General features: G+C 32.7%; 1 protein-coding gene across 1 annotated transcript in view; it reads right to left on the bottom strand.

The window, feature by feature from the left end:
• The window catches only part of LOC145694773 (beta-1,3-glucan-binding protein-like), a 75,895-nt gene that overhangs the window by 7,027 nt on the left and 52,152 nt on the right, over positions 1-16,716 (bottom strand). The gene's annotated exons all lie outside the window — the stretch shown is intronic.

Genomic DNA, 16,716 nt, shown 5'->3' with positions numbered 1-16,716 from the left:
CATGTATCCTCTTATAGGCCAATATCTCTTCTTTCTGTAATATCAATTATTTGAGAAAAAAATAATCAAATCAGACTGCTTGAATTCACCTCAACTTATATTCACACTTCTCAGCACGGCTTTCTACCGAAAAGCTCAAGTCTCACAAACTTAAATACTCTTCTTTCCTGTGCAGTTAAATGTATGAATAAGAATATCCAATTAGATGTTATCTACTTTGATCTCTCCAAGGCCTTTGATTCTGTCAGTCACATTAATCTTCTCCTCAAGCTTTCCAATAGGTTTAATATACATGGAAAATTTATCTCTTTAATCAAAAACTACTTGAAGGACCGTAAACAAAGTTGCTTTTTCAGGGGCGACCTCTAACCACCAACCCGTGATCTTAGCGGTACCTCAGGAGAGTATACTTGGGCCCCTACTATTTGTCTTGTATAAGGAAGACCTCAGTAGAATAGTTTACATCTGTACCCCACTTTCAATTACTGTGTCGCCTTTTTCAATTAGTTCCTGTACTTACACTTTTTGGTACTCTATGTACATACTGTCGTTGAAGTAATGAATATTGTAATTACTCTAAGTACTCTCATTGAAGTACAAAGGTTCAATTGTAATTAAATTATTACGACTTTTGTTTACCGGTACTTTAGGTACAATTACTGACATGTAATTATGCTGTACCGGACTGTAGTCTCATTACTCCATTGTTGCCTTTTTGCGTATGTAACATTGAAACGACTTAGTTTTTGTTTTTATACTCATTACCTGTAACTAGTATTACTATGTGTACTTACTGTATTGCCCTTTGAACACATGTAACCTCCAAAGTACTTACACTTTGATTACTTGTATGCAACTTACCTTTTTACGTATGTAGTTTCATTGCCGAACTGTAATTGAAGTTCATAAGTACCCGTAATGTACCTTTTATTTGAATTAAACTTGTGGTAGTATGCTAATTACTAACCTTTTGCCATTAATATTAACATACGGCTGAAGGACAATTACTCACCCTCCATACTCACCCTTCCAGGACAGCAGGAAGCATTCTTTCTTCTTTGAAGACCATTAACTTCCAAGGTCAAAACCTGGTCGGTTTAACTGCTTCGTACTCTCTTATATTCATATACGGAGTTGATTTGTATGTAAGAAATATAATTAGTGATCTTTTGTAATTGTTTGGTAGGGATTATCATATTTCTACTTTTACATAAGTTCAGAATAATTTTGTTGCGTGTAATGACAACATTTAAGTACATAGGGTATGTATAAAGAATTAGTAATAAATTAATTTAATATTTAATTGTATTACATGGATGTGATACAGCATAGTAATCCTCTTTACTTGGTTGGAAGAGAGGGGAAAAAAACGTGAATGAATTCTTTAGCGATTAGCACGCGGAAAGACGGAACGGAAAAAAAAGGATGAAAAAATCATTTTTTTTCTTTGGCCCAACTGAATAAGGTCGCCGAGGGTTTATGTTAATTTATTTTTTGTTTCGTATTGTCTGAGAGGAAACTTACATCTTTGAAATGTCTGCAGAATGTAATTTATATGAATTCATGTGAATGTACCACCATAGTCGCTTAGTTATATCTATTAAGAAAACGATTATACAGGTACAATAGCAGGGACAGCTGATTGTGTTTTCTGTAACAGGTAGCAAGGGTTTTATTCACTTTTTGTTTTTCACTCTCTCTTTCTTTCTCTCTCTCTTCCTCTCTGTATGTGTATGTGTGTGTGTGTTTGACCTTCAGAACTCTCACACAAAGAATTTTTATATATTTCTTTTTACCCGTTAGGAAATATATGTTGTATATTAGCTGGAGTAGTTGGGGTATTCTGATTAAAATATATTTCATTATTTAACTGTACATAAACGCACAAATAGTTAATAAGACATATTATGAAGAATGAAAACACACTTATTTCTTACTGATTGTGTATTATTGTTTGACGTAAAGATATATACGTGTTTGTATTTCGAAAGTGGAATGAAATATTTGAAGTTTTACGTTTAACGAATATACCGGCTAAACTAAAGGAGATGGCGATGATGAGAAATGAATGAAATAGTGGAATGGAGAAAGTGAGAGGAAACAGGAGAACCCCGAGAAAACCCACGAGCACGGTGTTTGTTCACCACAAAGTCCACACGACGCGAGCTGAGATTGAACCAAGTACCCCTGCACCAGAGACGAACTTTACCACTGAGTATTGCAGATCTTGTTTGTATTTGAGTTTACTTTTTTACGATTATATTTTCGGATAAATTAGAGGAATTAATAAAGTACACATTTATAATTTGGTGGAACGAGAATGGAGGAGGACATGGGAGAACTATTGGCACAATATTTTGTACTAGAAATACACTCGAAATAAACGAAAGCATTTCGTTTCAGAAGTGACTTAGTTTATGGACAGTACTATTTACTGCTTACGAAGTTTTGGTACCAAACATTTTATAAGGAAAGAAACGTATTGTAGGTAAATAATGTTGCAAGCGTAACATGGCACAGTTAGCGGATAAAATTCTGAATATGGAATTAGATTTTTATGTATCTGTATACATAATAGAGTAAGTTCAAGGAAATGGATCGAAAATAATAAATTGTGTTATATTATTGAAGTTGAATTGAATTTCAGTTTAGCGTCCGTTTTAACAGCGAGGCTATATGAGACGTAGATCTACTGATTAACGTGGAATTTGAACCACATGAGCCCACCGGGAATCGAATCCGGGTTTTTGTATGCTTACCGCTTAGCCACGGAAGACTTGGTATTGAAGTTGATTGCTTGACTGAAGGATATTGCTTTTAACACTGAAAACCCACAATTATTTTCCACTGAGAGTTCAATAGCGACTATATGTATATAAAAAAAAAGTTTAGTAAAGGAGATATATGTAATGCACGTTAGGACAACTTTGGTATCATCTAATCAGTGTAGGTAGCGACATTAATAGTGTGTTTGTTTTTATTAGGATTAGCTTTGTATACAAATTGAAATATTCAATTTACAATAAGGGATACCACTTGGAACACTATAGTTTAGTGAAATTGTTTTACAGCGTTAGGTAGAAGGCAAACAGCAGCACAATTGGCGACAACTATTAGCATGACTAAATTATAGGATATAGTGTGAATGAGAGACCGGGATGCCTTGTGTATGTAATAATAAAAATAATAATTACGGTTAATTTTTACACCTAGAAAATTATGCAATTAACATTTCATAACTGTTTTGAGGGTTGCATATAATATTCACAGACAGCCTGATACGTTTTTAGTTGAGAAGTGTGCTTAAGTATTGAATGTGTTAAACTATTTTTTTCGTGCTTTTGAATTAAGAATAGAATATGTTAGATAAACTAGAAATATTTTCACCCATTGCTATGCTGTTGGATTGAAATACTGAATTTAATTATTTCAGGAAATTGTTGAGTTACTGTTTTTACTGGTTCTTTGAATGACTAAATTTTAAGATCAAGGCTACATGAGAAGGGTACTGTTGTTTAAAGTGGAATTTGAGCTATTACTGTGATTTATAACCGAGGAACGTAGTCCATTTAGAAATAGGAAGAGGTGGACTTAATTCCAAGCAAATGAGAAGTGGCTTGTTTTAAGATAGTACTGGATAAAGCATACCCTTTAACTGGCCTACACACTGTCTACATGATGTAACTAGCTCTATTAAGAGTTAGGACGGGTTGCATTTTAGATATAACGAAACCTTTACGCAGTATACTTAACATTTATGCTACGTAAAAATAACGTATTTTTAAATAATGTTTCATAAGTTTTTTTTTTGTAAGTTTGTGATTTTTGTTAAAAATATGCACCAGGAACTGTGCTGCAATTTATTTTGTATTTATATAATTATTACTATAATTATATTTGCTATACTTCAAACAAAATCGAGACTTAGGACTAATAAATGACTGCTTAATATTTTTAACAAAACATATTGCATTTAAATTGTTTTGTTTGAAATATAATTGTGTTCTTATATTTGATATTGAGGAATTTCCGGCTGTACTATGATCATAAGACTTCTAAGAAGGAAGTGAAGAATAGCAAGCGAAACGAAAATGGCCCCAAATGTGTGTAAATCAGCAATTCGCAACTTTTAATGCAAGTTGGCTACTAGTCTGTAACTGACAGATTGTTAGAATCTAGTAGATGCTCGCTTGCTGCTAACTTAGAGATCAGAAAACTTTTAAAAGTTCCGCAAGTCTAGTACAAGTGAAGCGCAAACGTATGCTATGTAGGTTGTGACATACTCTGCAATGAAGCAGAGACGGAACTGGTGGGTCACATACCTAGAACAGATAGAAGATGGACGAGAAATAACATACATTGGATTTTCTAGAGATAAGGAGCGATGTACATAGAAGACAATCGAATACGAAATGTATAGATGTTTCTGTCGTTTAGCAGAAACTGTACAAATGGAAAAGATCAGCTGATGGAAACATGTAGAAGAAAATGATGGAGACCTTTGTTCGCCAGATGATTGATATCATTTGAATACATAGGAATGTTACACTTTTATATTTAAGCTGAACGTTACAATTTTTCTACAGCGATAGGAAAATGATCTATCAGTTGGCAACACTGGAAAACACGTTAGAAGCACAAACGGTGGATGGTTTAAATTATTTATTTTTACGTCCTAATAGTTTTTAGTCTCACATACATTAATTGTATTTTCGTTTCTTTATTATAAACATGAACATGCAAAGCATTTTGTTTATACGGTTAGTTTTAATTATTTGGTATTTGATACTGTACTGATTGGTATATTATTTCAATTACTAGAAAAGTTTTGTGTAGCTAGACGACTATGGAAACCTTAGAGTATTGTGATATGAACATGTTTTAAGTTACAGAAGAAGGGTGAAACAGAATTATGCTGAAAATTTGTAGAAGGAGAATGTGTAAGGAAATAAGAGATTCGTGAATTTAGAGAGACAATTGAAATCATATTTAGTTATTAAACTAAAATATTTGATAAAGATTTTTAAAATTTTCTATAATTTTATCTGACATATCCAGTTAAAAATGCGCATGTTATTCACAAGTAATGTAGTTAGACACGTATTTGAAGACATTTAGTGGTACTTTGATACATTTTTAAAGATATGCCTGAATATTATTTTTAACGTTATATAATTGTTTGACTACATAGATGAAAAGCAATCATACTGATATGTATTTTTGGTTATATGTTTTGTTTTCCAAGGCCCTAATACGTAATATAAGCTATTCAGCATTTTATGAACTTATTTCGTTCATCCACTACTAAATTACATCCATCAGTTGCACATTTAAATCAGTAAATTTTTTAACTTATGAATCAACTAGTTATTAGTATGAAGAATACGTTACATCATAATAAATTATAATTGACCAAATCAATTACTTCTAAGTCTTTAGTAGTGGAGGTTCAGATGTTAATTATCTCAATTATTTAAAATTGGATTCCAATTGTAAGTGCACTTGTTATGATTACTTTTGATATTTTAGTTTCATATTTAAGTATAAAGTTTGTTTGTTTATTATCTATATAAGTAAATGTTTGTATTCATACTATTTAGAAGTTCCTATAATACATTTTCAATGAAAGGAAAATTTTCTGCATTTTAGTTTATCCGAAGAAACAATATGTAGTGTATTCCCCTGCAAGAGAAATGTTTCTGAAATTCAGTTTAACAGAAAAAGTTGGTAACAAAATATGTTAATAAAAAATTTTAGTGCAAAAGTTAAATGTATATTGTAACCAAAACGTTTCTACATTTTAGTTTCTCAGAAGTTAGAAAAAATGTAGTGTCAATTTTCTGCAAGAAAAGTTTTCTGGAATTTAGTTTAACAACAAAAAATAAAGGTTTGTAACGAAATGTTAGTAAAACATTTTTAGTGCAAAATTTATTTGTATAGTGTTATAACAAAAAAGTTACCGAAAAGTTTATCTACTTTTAGTTTTTCAGAAAAGTTAAAAAGAATATGTGGTATAATTATCTGCAAGAAAAGTTTCTGAAATACAGTTTAACAAAACAGTTGGTAACAAAATATGTTAGTAAAAATTTTTTTAGTGCAAAATTTTATCTGTATAGTGTTGTAGCAATAAACATTCTTCATTTTAGTTTATCCGAAGAAACAATATGTGGTGTAATTGTCTGCAAGAAAAGTTTCTGGAACTTCGTTTAACAAAACAGTTTGTAACAAAATATGTTAATAAAATTTTTTAGTGCAAAAAAAATTAATGTTAACGTTGTAACAATAAACATTCTGCATTCTAGTTTATCAGAAACGTTAGAAACAATATGTGGTGTAATTGTCTGCAAGAAAAGTTTCTGAAATACAGTTTATCAGAAAAAGTTTGTAACAAAATATGTTAATAAAAAGTTTTAGTGCAAAAAGTTAATGTTAACGTTGTAACAATAAACATTCTGCATTCTAGTTTATCAGAAACGCTAGAAACAATATGTGGTGTAATTGTCTGCAAGAAAAGTTTCTGAAATACAGTTTAACAAAACAGTTAGTAACAAATTATGTTAATAAAAATTTTTAGTGCAAAAAAAATTAATGTTAACGTTGTAACAATAAACATTCTGCATTCTAGTTTATCAGTAACGTTAGAAACAATATATGGTGTAATTGTCTGCAAGAAAAGTTTTCTGGAACTTCGTTTAACAAAAGAGTTAGTAACATAATGTTAGTAAAACACTTTTAGTGGAAAAGTTAATGTTTAATGTTGTAACAATAAACATTCTGCATTCTAGTTTATCAGTAAAGTTAGAAACAATATGTGGTGTAATTGTCTGCAAGAAAAGTTTCTGGAACTTCGTTTAACAAAACAGTTAGTGACAAAATATGTTAGTAAAAAAAATTAGTGCAAAATTTATTTGTATAGTGTTGTAACAATAAACATTCTGCATTTTAGTTTATCAGAAATGTTAGAAACAATGTGCACTGGAATGTTCTGCAAGAAAAGTTTTCTGGAATTTCGTTTAACAAAAAAGTTAGCAACATAATGTTAGTAATACACTTTTAGTGTATCGTATCCAGGAAGTGAAATTTCTCGAGTTGCTACTCGCCAAGTTTCACAAGTTTCGTGGATACGATACACTAAAAGTGTATTACTAACATTATGTTGCGAACTTTTTGTTAAACGAAATTCCAGAAAACTTTTCTTGCAGAACATTCCAGTGCATATTGTTTCTAACATTTCTGATAAACTAAAATGCAGAATGTTTATTGTTACAACACTATACAAATAAATTTTGCACTAATTTTTTTTACTAACATATTTTGTCACTAACTGTTTTGTTAAACGAAGTTCCAGAAACTTTTCTTGCAGACAATTACACCACATATTGTTTCTAACTTTACTGATAAACTAGAATGCAGAATGTTTATTGTTACAACATTAAACATTAACTTTTCCACTAAAAGTGTTTTACTAACATTATGTTACTAACTCTTTTGTTAAACGAAGTTCCAGAAAACTTTTCTTGCAGACAATTACACCATATATTGTTTCTAACGTTACTGATAAACTAGAATGCAGAATGTTTATTGTTCCAACGTTAACATTAATTTTTTTTGCACTAAAAATTTTTATTAACATAATTTGTTACTAACTCTTTTGTTAAACTGTATTTCAGAAACTTTTCTTGCAGACAATTACACCACATATTGTTTCTAGCGTTTCTGATAAACTAGAATGCAGAATGTTTATTGTTACAACGTTAACATTAACTTTTTGCACTAAAACTTTTTATTAACATATTTTGTTACAAACTTTTTCTGATAAACTGTATTTCAGAAACTTTTCTTGCAGACAATTACACCACATATTGTTTCTAACGTTTCTGATAAACTAGAATGCAGAATGTTTATTGTTACAACGTTAACATTAATTTTTTTTGCACTAAAAATTTTATTAACATATTTTGTTACAAACTGTTTTGTTAAACGAAGTTCCAGAAACTTTTCTTGCAGACAATTACACCACATATTGTTTCTTCGGATAAACTAAAATGAAGAATGTCTATTGCTACAACACTATACAGATAAAATTTTGCACTAAAAAATTTTTTACTAACATATTTTGTTACCAACTGTTTTGTTAAACTGTATTTCAGAAACTTTTCTTGCAGATAATTACACCACATATTCTTTTTAACTTTTCTGAAAAACTAAAAGTAGATAAACTTTTCGGTAACTTTTTTGTTATAACACTATACAAATAAATTTTGCACTAAAAATGTTTTACTAACATTTCGTTACAAACCTTTATTTTTTGTTGTTAAACTAAATTCCAGAAAACTTTTCTTGCAGAAAATTGACACTACATTTTTTCTAACTTCTGAGAAACTAAAATGTAGAAACGTTTTGGTTACAATATACATTTAACTTTTGCACTAAAATTTTTTATTAACATATTTTGTTACCAACTTTTTCTGTTAAACTGAATTTCAGAAACATTTCTCTTGCAGGGGAATACACTACATATTGTTTCTTCGGATAAACTAAAATGCAGAAAATTTTCCTTTCATTGAAAATGTATTATAGGAACTTCTAAATAGTATGAATACAAACATTTACTTATATAGATAATAAACAAACAAACTTTATACTTAAATATGAAACTAAAATATCAAAAGTAATCATAACAAGTGCACTTACAATTGGAATCCAATTTTAAATAATTGAGATAATTAACATCTGAACCTCCACTACTAAAGACTTAGAAGTAATTGATTTGGTCAATTATAATTTATTATGATGTAACGTATTCTTCATACTAATAACTAGTTGATTCATAAGTTAAAAAATTTACTGATTTAAATGTGCAACTGATGGATGTAATTTAGTAGTGGATGAACGAAATAAGTTCATAAAATGCTGAATAGCTTATATTACGTATTAGGGCCTTGGAAAACAAAACATATAACCAAAAATACATATCAGTATGATTGCTTTTCATCTATGTAGTCAAACAATTATATAACGTTAAAAATAATATTCAGGCATATCTTTAAAAATGTATCAAAGTACCACTAAATGTCTTCAAATACGTGTCTAACTACATTACTTGTGAATAACATGCGCATTTTTAACTGGATATGTCAGATAAAATTATAGAAAATTTTAAAAATCTTTATCAAATATTTTAGTTTAATAACTAAATATGATTTCAATTGTCTCTCTAAATTCACGAATCTCTTATTTCCTTACACATTCTCCTTCTACAAATTTTCAGCATAATTCTGTTTCACCCTTCTTCTGTAACTTAAAACATGTTCATATCACAATACTCTAAGGTTTCCATAGTCGTCTAGCTACACAAAACTTTTCTAGTAATTGAAATAATATACCAATCAGTACAGTATCAAATACCAAATAATTAAAACTAACCGTATAAACAAAATGCTTTGCATGTTCATGTTTATAATAAAGAAACGAAAATACAATTAATGTATGTGAGACTAAAAACTATTAGGACGTAAAAATAAATAATTTAAACCATCCACCGTTTGTGCTTCTAACGTGTTTTCCAGTGTTGCCAACTGATAGATCATTTTCCTATCGCTGTAGAAAAATTGTAACGTTCAGCTTAAATATAAAAGTGTAACATTCCTATGTATTCAAATGATATCAATCATCTGGCGAACAAAGGTCTCCATCATTTTCTTCTACATGTTTCCATCAGCTGATCTTTTCCATTTGTACAGTTTCTGCTAAACGACAGAAACATCTATACATTTCGTATTCGATTGTCTTCTATGTACATCGCTCCTTATCTCTAGAAAATCCAATGTATGTTATTTCTCGTCCATCTTCTATCTGTTCTAGGTATGTGGCCCACCAGTTCCGTCTCTGCTTCATTGCAGAGTATGTCACAACCTACATAGCATACGTTTGCGCTTCACTTGTACTAGACTTGCGGAACTTTTAAAAGTTTTCTGATCTCTAAGTTAGCAGCAAGCGAGCATCTACTAGATTCTAACAATCTGTCAGTTACAGACTAGTAGCCAACTTGCATTAAAAGTTGCGAATTGCTGATTTACACACATTTGGGGCCATTTTCGTTTCGCTTGCTATTCTTCACTTCCTTCTTAGAAGTCTTATGATCATAGTACAGCCGGAAATTCCTCAATATCAAATATAAGAACACAATTATATTTCAAACAAAACAATTTAAATGCAATATGTTTTGTTAAAAATATTAAGCAGTCATTTATTAGTCCTAAGTCTCGATTTTGTTTGAAGTATAGCAAATATAATTATAGTAATAATTATATAAATACAAAATAAATTGCAGCACAGTTCCTGGTGCATATTTTTAACAAAAATCACAAACTTACAAAAAAAAACTTATGAAACATTATTTAAAAATACGTTATTTTTACGTAGCATAAATGTTAAGTATACTGCGTAAAGGTTTCGTTATATCTAAAATGCAACCCCTCCTAACTCTTAATAGAGCTAGTTACATCATGTAGACAGTGTGTAGGCCAGTTAAAGGGTATGCTTTATCCAGTACTATCTTAAAACAAGCCACTTCTCATTTGCTTGGAATTAAGTCCACCTCTTCCTATTTCTAAATGGACTACGTTCCTCGGTTATAAATCACAGTAATAGCTCAAATTCCACTTTAAACAACAGTACCCTTCTCATGTAGCCTTGATCTTAAATTTTAGTCATTCAGAGAACCAGTAAAAACAGTAACTCAACAATTTCCTGAAATAATTAAATTCAGTATTTCAATCCAACAGCATAGCAATGGGTGAAAATATTTCTAGTTTATCTAACATATTCTATTCTTAATTCAAAAGCACGAAAAAAATAGTTTAACACATTCAATACTTAAGCACACTTCTCAACTAAAAACGTATCAGGCTGTCTGTGAATATTATATGCAACCCTCAAAACAGTTATGAAATGTTAATTGCATAATTTTCTAGGTGTAAAAATTAACCGTAATTATTATTTTTATTATTACATACACAAGGCATCCCGGTCTCTCATTCACACTATATCCTATAATTTAGTCATGCTAATAGTTGTCGCCAATTGTGCTGCTGTTTGCCTTCTACCTAACGCTGTAAAACAATTTCACTAAACTATAGTGTTCCAAGTGGTATCCCTTATTGTAAATTGAATATTTCAATTTGTATACAAAGCTAATCCTAATAAAAACAAACACACTATTAATGTCGCTACCTACACTGATTAGATGATACCAAAGTTGTCCTAACGTGCATTACATATATCTCCTTTACTAAACTTTTTTTTATATACATATAGTCGCTATTGAACTCTCAGTGGAAAATAATTGTGGGTTTTCAGTGTTAAAAGCAATATCCTTCAGTCAAGCAATCAACTTCAATAATAAGCTCTTCCGTGGCTAAGCGGTAAGCATACAAAAACCCGGATTCGATTCCCGGTGGGCTCATGTGGTTCAAATTCCACGTTAATCAGTAGATCTACGTCTCATATAGCCTCGCTGTTAAAACGGACGCTAAACTGAAATTCAATTCAACTTCAATAATATAACACAATTTATTATTTTCGATCCATTTCCTTGAACTTACTCTATTATGTATACAGATACATAAAAATCTAATTCCATATTCAGAATTTTATCCACTAACTGTGCCATGTTACGCTTGCAACATTATTTACCTACAATACGTTTCTTTCCTTATAAAATGTTTGGTACCAAAACTTCGTAAGCAGTAAATAGTACTGTCCATAAACTAAGTCACTTCTGAAACGAAATGCTTTCGTTTATTTCGAGTGTATTTCTAGTACAAAATATTGTGCCAATAGTTCTCCCATGTCCTCCTCCATTCTCGTTCCACCAAATTATAAATGTGTACTTTATTAATTCCTCTAATTTATCCGAAAATATAATCGTAAAAAAGTAAACTCAAATACAAACAAGATCTGCAATACTCAGTGGTAAAGTTCGTCTCTGGTGCAGGGGTACTTGGTTCAATCTCAGCTCGCGTCGTGTGGACTTTGTGGTGAACAAACACCGTGCTCGTGGGTTTTCTCGGGGTTCTCCTGTTTCCTCTCACTTTCTCCATTCCACTATTTCATTCATTTCTCATCATCGCCATCTCCTTTAGTTTAGCCGGTATATTCGTTAAACGTAAAACTTCAAATATTTCATTCCACTTTCGAAATACAAACACGTACATATCTTTACGTCAAACAATAATACACAATCAGTAAGAAATAAGTGTGTTTTCATTCTTCATAATATGTCTTATTAACTATTTGTGCGTTTATGTACAGTTAAATAATGAAATATATTTTAATCAGAATACCCCAACTACTCCAGCTAATATACAACATATATTTCCTAACGGGTAAAAAGAAATATATAAAAATTCTTTGTGTGAGAGTTCTGAAGGTCAAACACACACACACATACACATACAGAGAGGAAGAGAGAGAGAAAGAAAGAGAGAGTGAAAAACAAAAAGTGAATAAAACCCTTGCTACCTGTTACAGAAAACACAATCAGCTGTCCCTGCTATTGTACCTGTATAATCGTTTTCTTAATAGATATAACTAAGCGACTATGGTGGTACATTCACATGAATTCATATAAATTACATTCTGCAGACATTTCAAAGATGTAAGTTTCCTCTCAGACAATACGAAACAAAAAATAAATTAACATAAACCCTCGGCGACCTTATTCAGTTGGGCCAAAGAAAAAAAAATGATTTTTTCATCCTTTTTTTTCCGTTCCGTCTTTCCGCGTGCTAATCGCTAAAGAATTCATTCACGTTTTTTTCCCCTCTCTTCCAACCAAGTAAAGAGGATTACTATGCTGTATCACATCCATGTAATACAATTAAATATTAAATTAATTTATTACTAATTCTTTATACATACCCTATGTACTTAAATGTTGTCATTACACGCAACAAAATTATTCTGAACTTATGTAAAAGTAGAAATATGATAATCCCTACCAAACAATTACAAAAGATCACTAATTATATTTCTTACATACAAATCAACTCCGTATATGAATATAAGAGAGTACGAAGCAGTTAAACCGACCAGGTTTTGACCTTGGAAGTTAATGGTCTTCAAAGAAGAAAGAATGCTTCCTGCTGTCCTGGAAGGGTGAGTATGGAGGGTGAGTAATTGTCCTTCAGCCGTATGTTAATATTAATGGCAAAAGGTTAGTAATTAGCATACTACCACAAGTTTAATTCAAATAAAAGGTACATTACGGGTACTTATGAACTTCAATTACAGTTCGGCAATGAAACTACATACGTAAAAAGGTAAGTTGCATACAAGTAATCAAAGTGTAAGTACTTTGGAGGTTACATGTGTTCAAAGGGCAATACAGTAAGTACACATAGTAATACTAGTTACAGGTAATGAGTATAAAAACAAAAACTAAGTCGTTTCAATGTTACATACGCAAAAAGGCAACAATGGAGTAATGAGACTACAGTCCGGTACAGCATAATTACATGTCAGTAATTGTACCTAAAGTACCGGTAAACAAAAGTCGTAATAATTTAATTACAATTGAACCTTTGTACTTCAATGAGAGTACTTAGAGTAATTACAATATTCATTACTTCAACGACAGTATGTACATAGAGTACCAAAAAGTGTAAGTACAGGAACTAATTGAAAAAGGCGACACAGTAATTGAAAGTGGGGTACAGATGTAAACTATTCTACTGACCTCTACTCACATTTATCAGCTCATTCTAGTGACCTTCTACTTTTTGTTGACGATTGTAAATTACACAGAGAAATATCGTGTCTCCCAGACACGATTGCCCTACAGGAAGACATAAATTACCTTATAGGCTGGTGTAAAATGCAGCACTTGAAACTTAATAGCAAGAAATGTGACAGTATTACCATTACGCTGAAAAACTCTCTTATTCCCTCCACATACCATATGAACGATTCCTCTATTACACATTCTGCTAGTCATAAGATCTTGGTGTCATCTTTGATTTGAAACTCACATTCTCTGACCACATCTCCTCAATACTTAAGAGTCAATGCGCGTGTTAGGGCTTCTTTATCGATTTACTGAACTACGCACTGTTTCAGCATCATGGGCGGAGTAATGGGGTGGGCATGGGGGATCATTGCCCCCCCAACTTTGGGACACAAAATAAAAATGTCACCTATAAGATGGCCACCTACCAATACCTCCGAGCCCGACCAGAAGGTCTGCCCCAGCAGGCAATTCCTAGCTCCGCCTATGTTCATCATTAGTAATTTTTTTTATAAAACTCTAATAGCGCCGAAGATCGAATACTGCTCTCCCATATGGGCCATGGCAGCGCCTACACATTTCTCTAGACTTGATTCTATTCTGAATTTCTTTGTTGCTATAGTACATTTTCGTGTTCCCGCACATTGGACATTACCCAAGGAGGAACTCTTGTGATATTGTAATATTCAGACTCCGGGAGTACGCAGAAATAACTCTGACCTGAAATTTCTTTACAAAAAAAGTTAATAGAAACTTAAGATCGGAAACATTACTTCAGAAACTATTTTTACGTGCCCGTCTCCGCATAACCTGGAATACCCACCTACCCTATCTTGCCCGCCCTAGGTTGGCAGAGGTCTCTTTTCTTCAGAATACGAACTGTTGTAATCATTTAATAACTGATGTGGACATTTTTTCGAGCTACCCGATGTTTGAAAGAGCAATTAAACGAATTTTGCGAAATATTACTTTTGCACTATTTGTTGAATCTGTTTTTTTTTTTTTTTTTTGTCGTTGTTTTGTTTTTGTTTTTTCCTGTTTGTTAACATTTCTCTATGTAAAATGGCAATGCTGTATCTGGGAATTTGTTCAATAAATAAATAAAATAATATGATATATAGTTTTTGAGTTACAGAACAATGAGAAGGTGATTTATACATTTATTTTAGAATTACTGAAGTGACATTGCATAAAGAGGAGTTTTACAGTAGAATGCCGGTCATATTCACACATGGTGAGTATGCGGACATTCTGTACGTCTATGGGTTTTGTGACGGTAGTTGCACAGCTGCAGTAGAGGAAAACTGTCGAAGATTTATTAAAAGTATAATCACCAATCAACTTGTTCTCACACGTGTATGGTTAAATACGTGAAACTGGCGAGCTTTCCACTGTACGGGTAACATCGGAGCGGGCTTCCCGATATACGTCTTACCAAGGCGAAGACACTATTCAAACTGTGCAGCAGAAAAAAAAATGGAAGGATTTCGTGTCGCCCTCAACTTTCCTGTACGAATATACGTAATGCATTTCAAGGAGATGGGGTTTATCATTTCATCTTCAAAGCGTGCAGTGTCTCCATCCAGGTGTCGGCAAGGATCATTGATGATATGATTATTGATTCCTTTTTCCTACGTCAGTCTTTGACCGGTGAAACCTATCTGTATTTCCTACGCGATAACATACCAGGACTGCTAGATGATATCCCTCTTCAAACTAGATTGTCATAAATATATCAGCATGACGGAACGCCATCTCACGCTACCCATCTTATACGTCAGTATCTTGATTAAAAATTTCCAGATCACTGGGTCAGTCAAAGAGGATCAGTTAACTGACCACCTTGTTTATCCGACCTAACATTTGTGGATTTTAGCTTGTCCGGGGAGGTTGAAGGACACTGTGTATAGACAAAGATTTAACTCAAGCGACAAACTAGCACAGAAGATCGTCCATGCATACACTATAGAGACCTGCACGGGCCGAATTTTTCGGCCCGAGCCCAATCCAGCCCGGGCCCGAAAAGTTTTGGAGATTTTCGGCCCGAGCCCGGCCTGGCCCGATAAGTTTTTAAAATTCTTAGCCCAAGCCCGGCCCGGGCCCGATAAATTTTAGAAGTTTTTGGCCCGACCCCGGCCCAATAATTTTTAAAAAAAAATTAGCTCGCGCCCCAATCTTTCTCAAAATTTAGTAATAAATTTGACCTAACCCTCAGAAACATTTTCTAAACTCTGGTTCACAACCTGACGCTTGCCTCCCGAATGGTACCATTGCCTCCTAGAACTTTGCCTGTCATCGAGAGAACAAAAAACTCCATTCCCTGTAACAAAAATCTAACTTAATTGATTATTAGCATAAAGTGAAGATGGCAATATTGTTTAGCGACAGGCAAAACATTCCCACCCCTTCTTGTTATATTTTGAGTTCAGTGAAGGTCAAGGTCAGAGCTCAATTTACCGCGCAATGCCTGCAATCCTCTATACTGAAAGTGGAGCCGCTAAGCAACACAAACTGTAAATAGCTAGTGCATTCTTTGTAACATTTTTCACGGACACACTTCAACGTTTGGCTTTATTCCAATTATCGTTTAACGAAAATCAATAATTATTAAAGAATTGCAATTGATCGGCCCCAGCCCGGCCCGACCTGAAGAGAAATCAGTGTCGGCCAGCCCAAGCCCGGCCCGGCCCAATGAAATAACAGTGTCGGCCCGCCCAAGCCCGGCCCGGCCCAAAGAAATAGCAGATTCGGCCCGCCTAAGCCCGGCCCGTGCAGGTCTCTAATACACTATCATGAAGGAAAGCACAAAAGATATCACACGGGCAAAAAGACGTGTAAAGACCCGTACTGCAAATGCATCAAAGAAAAAAAAACTTTGATCATGTATCATCAACTGTATCGGAAATCCCACATTAGGTTTCTGTTTG

This window comes from Thermobia domestica, chromosome 9 (assembly GCF_964235325.1).
Source record: "Thermobia domestica chromosome 9, izTheDome1.hap1.1, whole genome shotgun sequence".
NCBI classification, from domain to species: domain Eukaryota; kingdom Metazoa; phylum Arthropoda; class Insecta; order Zygentoma; family Lepismatidae; genus Thermobia; species Thermobia domestica.
Note: the sequence above shows the minus strand (reverse complement) of the source record. Positions and strands in the feature narration are given on the sequence as shown.